This window comes from Akebia trifoliata, chromosome 6 (genome assembly GCF_017979445.1).
Source record: "Akebia trifoliata isolate Shusen 1 chromosome 6, ASM1797944v1, whole genome shotgun sequence".
NCBI classification, from domain to species: Eukaryota; Viridiplantae; Streptophyta; class Magnoliopsida; order Ranunculales; family Lardizabalaceae; genus Akebia; species Akebia trifoliata.
The window spans coordinates 14508712-14517335 of record NC_141380.1 but is presented as its reverse complement, the minus strand read 5'-3'; the positions used below and the strand labels follow the sequence as shown (position 1 = coordinate 14517335).

General features: G+C 32.2%; 2 long non-coding RNA genes across 4 annotated transcripts; both read right to left on the bottom strand.

The window, feature by feature from the left end:
• Positions 1-2005: 2005 nt before the first annotated feature.
• On the bottom strand, positions 2006-5910 carry LOC147400294 (uncharacterized). Of its 3 annotated transcripts, XR_015179290.1 has the most exons (6): positions 5823-5910; positions 5209-5743; positions 4633-4743; positions 4293-4512; positions 2917-3506; positions 2006-2510 (listed from the first exon to the last, which is right to left on the bottom strand). It is a non-coding gene; the product is annotated as an uncharacterized LOC147400294 (long non-coding RNA). The 3 variants fall into 3 exon arrangements; XR_015179289.1 differs by having other exon boundaries at positions 4293-4743; XR_015179291.1 differs by having other exon boundaries at positions 4293-4743; positions 5209-5333; positions 5823-5906.
• Positions 5911-5923: 13 nt separating this feature from the next.
• Positions 5924-8263, bottom strand: LOC147400293 (uncharacterized). The gene is made up of 5 exons (XR_015179288.1): positions 7410-8263; positions 7197-7249; positions 6505-6596; positions 6280-6387; positions 5924-6175 (listed from the first exon to the last, which is right to left on the bottom strand). It is a non-coding gene; the product is annotated as an uncharacterized LOC147400293 (long non-coding RNA).
• Positions 8264-8624: the final 361 nt, after the last annotated feature.

The window sequence follows — 8624 nt, the reverse complement described above, 5'->3', positions numbered from 1 at the left end:
CATCTCAATATTATTTTCCATGAGTAGCCGAGTCAACAAGAAAATAAAATCCAAATCTACGGAAAAGTTATCACTTTTATGCCTTATTTTTACAAACCCATATTAAAAAAAGAAAAAATTGGAATCATGGTCAGAAATATCAATCTCCAGAAGTTAGAGTTAAGGACAAGGAAAAAAAAGAATTCATCAAACATCAATGCAGAAAATTACTTATAAAAATTCAAAAGCAATATCTAGTTTATACCCAAATGAAAACAATGAAGCTAATTACAGAAACAACATAAACACAAACTCATCCCAGAACAGAATCAAAATCTCAATTTTAAAAATCAATCAAGTTATTGCCAAATAATATCAAAAGAAAGAGAGAGAAAAGAAGAGAATATTTCCAAATTCATGCCACGTGGAGAAACACAATGGTATCTCAAATATTCACCAAAATATGGAGAGGTATATCTAAATCACCCACAAATTTCACATTTTTACTGTCTATGTAATCTTGTCAATAATGTTCAAACCCCCAAAAAGTAGAATGCATCAAGAGAATAACGAAGTGTAGCAAAAACTTATAGTAAGGCAGCCAAAATCAAGGTTTAGTCTGAAAACGCTCCAAATTGGCTGCCTCTACAATGACAAACAGTTGTCTGATAGATTGTTTTTCAATTAGGTGTGACCCATTGAATGGTGGGTCAAGGTCCATATGGGTGCCATTTGTGTGGCTATGTCACTATAGTCCATGGTTACAATCAATAAGAATTGGATCGTGGATGATCATCTTTTGTGATACTCAATTCCATGGCCAACCTATGACTTGAATCTATCTAACCCAAGTCCACCTGAAACAAATAATAAGATTGAACTAAAAGTGCAGGTAATTACCGACGCCAAGATGGAGAGAACGGTACAACAAACCATTGAAAAAGCTAGAGGACCTCTTGTATGATATTTTCTGTAAGAGACTTGGGAAGCCCCATAACACTATCCATGTTAGTAAATGAATCTCACTTTTTCACCTTTCTAAAGTAAGTTTCAATTTACTAAAATGTAGTTATTTTCACAATGGGATTATACCCAGATAATGAGATAAAATAATTTTCTTTCTTTAAAAAAAAACATCTAAAACTTGGTCAAACGTATAATTCAAACAACTTCCAAAGTCATATAACTTCAAATAACACCCATACACAGTAAGGCAAATGTGGATAAAGAATAATACAAGAAAAGAAGAGAAGCCTTGATAGTTGGCACATTTAAGACATTTATTTATAAGTCACATCATAAATATTACCATTCATTTGCTCCTAATATGTTTTAATGTTCAAAGAAGCAAGTAAAATATGAACCTAATCATATCATTATTACAGTCTTATCCCAAAGATTTGGGGTCGGCCTTTAAAATATGAACCTAATTGAATGACATTTATAGGGAAAATAAAAAGGAATATTTTTCAAATCCTACAATTCATCACTGTAAATTTATTGAAATTACATTATTATATATATATCACAAATACACCAGAAATATTTTGTTGGGTTTGAAAAGATAGAAGAATTAGAAAACAGATGCAACCAACTACATATCGGAGGAATCAAAAGAAACTTTGTTTGGTGTCTTTCCTTTCTTTTCCCTCTTCGAAAAGAGTTTAGGGATGAAGAACAGAATTAACAAGCAGAACCAAAATATGTAAAAGAAAGGAAGAAAACCTTACCTGAGGGTATCAATATGTAAAATAGAGACACTTTTCTAAATTCATATTGATATAATTATATGAGAGATCTTTTCCCAGAAAAATCCGAATCATGTATTCAAGTGATGATACAAGTTGTGTGTGCTTTCTCTGTTGAGAATTGTTTTAGCCATTTGAATCAGTAGGTGTTCTCCCTCTCCTACTCAATAAAGAGAAAGACATAAAATAGCAAAATACCTCTCTACTTCCACAGTAGCGTCTGGTGGTTGCATAAAAGTTCCGTTAGAAAAGCAGTTCTCCAAAATCCTCATCCCATGGCCTTTACAAAGAGATTCAAAATGCTAGTTCTATACTTGAATTTCCCTAATAGTAATGTTTAGATCCTCAGAACTAGTGCAGCCAATAACGTGGATAGTTGAAACTCTATGTTATCATTAGACTCCTCAATCTGATACTTCTCAAACTGAAGTTCACAATAAGAGTTCGAAGCTTTTAAACCGTATCCCAATCCCTAGCCTAACATATTTCTCACTGATTACTTTAACCACAACAAAATTTATGTCAGTAAAATAATAAAACAATTTACATTCTTGTGCACCTTTCTTTCCTTTTTCTTGAATCATATAGAAATTAAGTTTATCATTTAATAATATTAAACCACTTGTATTAGCAGGAATTATGCCAAGTGCCCCTGTTCTTAAATGAAACAAATAATGCCACAACTATTGCACGTGAAAACATAGAAATTTGTTGATCCTTCTGTAAAGATTTATAGTACCTCTGATTGGGAAGAGGTTTCTTAGGGGCTGATGCATCTTTATTCTGCAAACAAGAAAATAAAAGCACTCAACAAGACAAGCAGTGATGTCGGAACTAGCAAACTCTAGATAAAAATGAAATGTTCTTGAAGACATCATGACTACTTCCATTATATTAAATTACTTAACACAATAAGAGAAATAGGAGATGTACTGATAGTCCTGTGCAACGGGAATAAGAGAGATTAAAAACGTGATAAGGGAGGATGTGCTTACACTTTCTCTCACAATTTCATATTAATAAAGGAGAATCAATTTGACAAGTTTTTCTTATCTCGGGATAATGAATTTATGACAATGTTTCCACGTGTCTACTAGCTAGTCTGTTATACAAAATATCAGTGAACTGGCACAACTACAATACATTTTTGCATGGCAGGTTGAGGATGAAGGAAACATGAAACAATTACCTCCATAGATAATCCTGGTTGCGGCAACAACTTCATCACCAACATTCTCTTTGAGCCATTTCCTCAATTGGAAATGCACCTATTATATACAAAATATTTAGTGTGAGAAAACGACATGGTGGAAAAGCAGATTTTATCAATAACAGAAAAGTTGGGCTATCCCATACAAAAGGGCTCCCACGATAGTCAACACAAGCTTCATTACTGCAACTGATAAGACATAGAACTTGTAATCTCTAATAAATGTTAATTAGTATTCTAGAATGAGGGAAGACAAAAAAGAAAGTGTCACCCAAGAATCCGTCTCTTGTTGGAATCTTAGTCCAACACTAGCACTTCAACATTTCACAAGACACCAAGCAACATTGGTCCACTACAATGAGAAATACAGCAATAACTCTTGAGTTTCAAGAAGGAAACATAAAACATGCTTGCACATACTAAGATTTTTTGGGATAAAACATTGAATTCTACCAATAAGATTAAGAACCCAACTTCCTGAGCCTGAGCAGGAGTTGCAACCTTTCCAGTTCCAATAGCCCACACAGGTTCATAGGCCACAATAACATTAGCCTAGTTTGAAACCAAATCTGCAGGAAAAAAGGGAATTATCACCAAAATCATAACATGGAAATAAACAAGACTTAATTGTACATTAGAAACAAAGTGAACACATATCCAAAGGATAGAAATAGGTCTGATTATAAGCAAGTAAATACAAAACCACACACAAACGTGTGCACACCGATAGACACACATATACACAGATACACATAGGCATACTCAAATTCAATTGCAGGTAAATAGAGAGGGAGGGGGTGGGGGGCTATCTTTACCATCCATATAAAATTAGTAATGTGAGGTCAATGAATGGAACAGTTCCAAAAGATTTTTTTTAAAAATGTTTTGAGCCACTTTTTCCTTCTTGGAAAGTGTCCCAAGACCTATTATTTGTTTTCTAAAATCAACTTTGTTTTCTAAAATCAACGATAACAAGAAGCAATATGAAATAAAGGTCAAATTGGCCACAAGACTAATTTAGAATCTAATACAAAAGTAAATGTTTGCACTGGGTACATGTTTCTCTAAACATAACAGGATAAGTTGGGCTGCATGAATTAGTAATTTCAATATTCCATAAAGTGACATAAGTAGGGATAAAAGATGTAATTAATTTCATTGGCGTTATTTATGCCATATCCTGAAAGTGAGTTTGTTAAGGCCCTTTCTCCATTTCATAAGCTTATATGCATGGAAAAGGACTTAAAATTTTGAAGTAGATATTGAAATAAAACATGATTTTTGGGATAAGTATTTGATGATGATGATGAAGCAGATATCGAAAAAACAAAGTTGAGGAGAACAACAAAACTTACATTATCAACAAAGACAGTACCAAAGTTTCCGATAATATTGATGATTCCGAAACAAGGCCACCATAACTCAACATTGTTATATAAGACCCTTTGTAGTTCCCATTTACAGGATCACAAGATTGCCCATCATGAAAAAGCAGTTCCTAACAGATTCTTGATTTACTAGCAACATCCAAGAGATGATTGTATATGACTTTCGGGCTTCCAAGTTGCTACTAGCCTTGTAAACAAGAAAGACAAATACGACCAAAACAACATGAACTGAAAGCAGATATATTTAGACCAAATGTTAGAAAACTTCAACAAAGTATCGAAAATCAAACAAATTCAAGTTGGTTACCTATAACAGAATGTATGTAGCTTGCCAAGAAAGTGGCCGTTAGTCCTCTTGCTAATGTGTAGATTATAACACCAAGGGGTAACAGAAAAAGTACAGCATAGATGTTCACTCCTGTAAGTGCATTTCAGATGCCAGAATTACCAAGAAGAAGCATTACAGTGACAATAATATTCGTCAAGAAATAGAAATCCAAAAAGACAATATGAGCAATAGTGCCCCATCTGGAATTTTTTTTTTTAAGAACTAAAAAAGATACAAATATATTCAAGTAAAATTTGTGTACATGTAATTCAGATGGTTTAATTAGTCTGTAATCTAAGAAGTTATAGTAATTATCATCTACAAACGAAGAACTGTACATTAGGCACGATCATAGGGGTCATGAATTTAGTCCTACTTTAGAAAATCCTATTCTGAAAAACAAATTCCTACCATTTTTCTTCTATTGTGCCAAATGTCCTCATATTCTGTTAAAGATAGTAATTAGGTGACCCAATATTTAGTTTTATTAATAACTAAAAAAGTAATACAATTCAATCAAATTAATGCCAAATATAATACATAAAAAAGAATTACTTCTTGGCCAGGTGCATCAAGCAAACTACTCATTGCTTCATCCTTTTTACTCCTCCTTTATCCGGGCTTGGGACTGGTAATGTAAAATGTTTAATTTTACATTGACGGAGTTAAAAAAGGTTTACCTAATAAGTAAAAAAAATATGAGTTAGTAACAAGTAAAAAAAATGATATAGTAAGAAACATAAAATATGCAATACGAGATACTAACAATAAAAAAAATATGAAGTACTAACAAGCAAAAAAATATGATAAAAGGTAGGAAAAGTGTATGAAGTCTTACACTAACATATTAGTGTATGTGTACCTTACACATTCCAAAATAAAAAATATGATATGGGTGAAAGAAGTAATTCTTACCTATGTTGAAATAGTTCAAAAAACCCCAAAAGTTACTGATGTTACTTAGTATTTAAAACAAAGTACTTTACTAAAGACATTAAAAGAAAGAGTAACTCTTAAAAGTTACAGTAAATTAATCATTGTCCGGAGGCTGGGTAGAAGAGTTAGGTGGAACTGAGTACGAGTTTTCGAACTGCAAAAAAAAAAAAAATATTATGAATTATATTGTATTACTTTATTATAAAACTTAAACAATAAGAATAAATACTTACTAATCGTTCCATTCTCATAAAAAAACGTTTGAGCTCCTCATTCGCCTCCCTATCAGATTCTCTTTGTCGCGCAGCCTCGACCTTATCAATTCTGTTTGTTTCTCCATTTCAATTAGTTGATTTTCTAAAGTTTTCATTTTATCCTTCAAAGTGATAAGATCCTCGATATTTGTGGATGAGGAGGCACCTTGGCTAGAAGATGATCCAAACAATGATGTTGGAGTCGGACCCAAGCCATACCCACGAACACGGCCAGGTTTCTCAAGTCCCATAACCTTAGTAAATATGTCATTCGGTCCGATGATGTCTTGAGAGTCCAGTGATAAATCTTTCATGAGTTCTTTCATCTCATCCTACAAAAATATTTATGATTTTAATTAATTTAATCAACAATTATTGACAATGATTAATTATAGTAAATAATTGATATTTTTCAATAACGTAATTTTGCACTTACAATTTTCTTAGCAGCAACATCATCTACTGGAATGTTATCACCATTAGTATGGGTCTTGATAAATAATTATGTTCGGCTAAGTCGACCTTTCGTTGGATTTTGCTTTTCCTATTCACATTAGAAAATAACATAATAGTGATTAGTATAGTTACATATGTAATTGATATATCAAACAAAATAATGACTATATTTATAATTAATGAAATATTAATATGATTGATATACCTCTTCATGAAGTATACGTGAGAAACTCTTCGAACCACATGTATGAAGTATCGTTTGGTGGGAATGTTTTCTCGATTAATAGTATTTCGACGCTATATCAAGATCAATTAATTAATTAAAAAATCAATATGTAATGTTAACAAACTAAATTCTTTCATACAAAATATAACTGACCCAATTTAAAATTTCAAAAATCAATCAACGTGATCCACTGCTCAAGAGGAATATCATCTAGACAGTTTTAAACTCGAATTCTATCATCATTAAATACATCATAAATACGAGCCTTCAGTCTATGCTTATAGTCCTTCCATAATTTGTTAATTTTTTTCATTACATGCTTACGATATTTAGAGCCGATGATAAATTTATCCTAGAAATCAAAGAAAAATGTAAAACTATTACAAAAAAATTCATAAAATTATATCGATAAAAAAAACCTACATAATTCTGTTAAAGATATCTAACATACCGAAACGCTCTGCCACACCCGTTCTTTGGCATCCTTATCAATTATCTTCCATGATGGGACATCTAATCTGAGTAGATGTGGGTCTCTAGCCAAGATACCACAAAAACTAGACAACTTTTGAGCATGTTTACCATAAGCTTGTCCAGCCTTATTGAAAAGTACTTCCGGTCTTCGATTAGGTTCGACATTAAATATATTAATGTATTGTGTCGGGCCTCACCTTCTCTTGGGGGACACTCCTGAATCATCAACCTCATGCTGGAGTAAGTCCATCTACATTTACAAACAATGTTAGAATATAAATATGAAATCAAAATAAAAATTAATTAAATATTTATTGAAAATTTAAGTAGTAAATAATTAATTAAACAATGATATTGATATACCGATGAACATTTAAATTAAATAATTCATTACAAAAAATGAGCTTTACCTTAGTGATTTTCAAAATCAGAATCATTTGCATCATCAAGAGCATCAACTGGATAAGAAAGCAGTTCAGATAACAAGTGAGGAGGTGCATTGATAGTAACCCCCGGTACATCATCTCTAACCCAATTGACATCACCATCATTGCTCTCTTCAAAGATATTTCTATCAAAACCATCACCAAATGGATGACTCTCCCATATATCGTCTTCCTCATTAACAATTTTCTCATTCATGTCATACAAATATCTCGATTTAGTCTTTACAACAACATTCCATCCTAAATCAACAAGATCTTCTACATAGAAAACTTATCGTGCTTGTGAAGCTAGTGCAAATGTTCATCTGTGACTTTATCTCCTTGAAATAAAAGTCGTGTGAAGTTGACAAGAGTAAATCCATGATCATCAATCTTTATTCCTTTGTCCATTGTCGTAACATCAGTCCAATCACACTTAAACAATACAAACTTAAGATTATGAGAATATGTCAATTCAATTATATCTGTTAAATGCCCATAATATGTTATTGATCCTGTAACGGGTCTTTTATCTCTAGCGCTTGCATAACTTGTAGTGGTTGCACTAACCGCAACACCACTATTTTGACTTTTACATCCCTTCTCGTTATCCGATACACGAAATATAAAATCGTTTTGAATATACCCCTTAAATCTTTTTGCAAAACTTTGTGAACCTAAGCTTAAGCTCACAATTTCATCTGACATGATTTTATTTGATTTCTTCAGTAATTGCACCTGATTGAAGTGAAAAAATTAATATTGATACATTACCAAGATTAAACTAATGAGTCATAATCATATTTAATCTATTTCACTTACATGATCCTTGAACCAAGTAGTAACATTCATTTGTAAGCAATTTCATGTAATTCTTCGCTGAAACGAGAATTCTTGCGTGAAAACTGCATTCTAAGAGAACGCATATGTTGTCTGCACACATCACAAAACTAAATTACATTACACTTATGCATAACTTAAATGATTCAAACAAAATTCTCTTACACTATGTAACACGTAACATTCTTGTTGTTGAACAGTATGTAGCAATGTGCTTGTTCTCTTTCCAATTCCCTCAAATGAAATGTAGCAACGCCTCCTATCGCACAATCATTGTAATTTCTAATTGGTCTATTGAACCTTGTCTCAACATTATGTAGATATCTTGAATAGAATGTGAGATATTCCTTAGCTAAGTAT